The following is a 1,337-nucleotide window of genomic DNA, read 5'->3' on the forward strand; positions in this document are numbered from 1 at the left end:
ACACACACACACTCATGTACACAGTGACAGATATCAGTGATCAAACACACTCTCACTTGAGCGCCTCTGTCTATAGACACTCACACGGCTCTCTGTCGGCCTGATTCTGAGAGGATTGGTTCAGCGAGATAAGACGCTGTCCAGATAAGAGCAGAGATCGTACCGGAGAGAGATGGTCATTGATCGCTCTTAATTTCATCACATACACACAAGATGCCAACAAACAAACAAAGGTCAAACATGTCTGCTGCATCTGAAAAGATCTTCATCCAGAGGTGGGATTCATTTGAGGTCTTTAAGATCACTTTTTGCCTAGACATTAAAACAAGTACTCAGAACAGCCTAGCAACTGCATAGCAACCAGACAAAATTCCCTAGTAACTGTATAGCAACACAGGATCAGAACACCATAGCAACACCCTGGCAACAGCCCAGAACACCATAGCAACTGCATTGCAACGTAGTATATGCCACTCACAACACATCAGCAACTACATAGCAATAATCTGGCAATTGCATAGCAACTATTCAGAAAAATTATTCAGAACACCCTAGTACCCGCATAGCAACACCCTAGCAACCATATAAAGTAGCGATACCCTAGAACCTGCCTAGAGCGCCACAGCAATACATTAAATGCTATTTAAAAGACAATACCCTAACCTACCCAGAACACCACAGCAATACATTAAATGCTATTCAAAAGACATCAGCAGCTGCATAGCAACACCCTGGCAGCTGCTTAGCAACACACTAAAAGCCACTCGGAACACCCTAATTTATAGGTTTTTTATTTGTCAATGCCACCATATGTGCAGACATACAGAGGAATCGAAATACCGTTTCTCTTCTCTCTCATCAAATGTTTACATTGTCAATGCAATATAGAAGTTTGTATAAAAATAAAAATATCTGCAGTCAGTGCAATATAAAACAGATTTTTGTATGCAGGTAACAGCAGTGTACTTGTACTAAACGGATATATATATATATATATATATATATAGAGAGAGAGAGAGAGAGAGAGAGACCGAGTAAATAAATCTTGTAAAACTTCTGAATGAATATACATGAGTAAATGTAAACATTGAACTTTGTTAATGTACAAATATACGTCCAAATATATGTAAACAATTTGTAAAGTGCAAATATACATCCAAAATATGTAAACATTTTGAAGTTCTGAGTATAAAGGCATTTGTAAGCTACAAGACAGACAGCAGCAGTATGACACTAGTGCAAAAGACTGTAAAGTCTGTAAAGTGCAGAGAGTATAAAGTGCCCTGTGTGCAATGAAAGAAATGTGGGGTGAACTGTAGATTTTTTTAAATACCTGC

This window comes from Sinocyclocheilus anshuiensis, unplaced genomic scaffold, assembly GCF_001515605.1.
Source record: "Sinocyclocheilus anshuiensis isolate Anshui unplaced genomic scaffold, SAMN03320099.WGS_v1.1 scaffold2876, whole genome shotgun sequence".
In the NCBI taxonomy this organism is placed as follows: Eukaryota; Metazoa; Chordata; class Actinopteri; order Cypriniformes; family Cyprinidae; genus Sinocyclocheilus; species Sinocyclocheilus anshuiensis.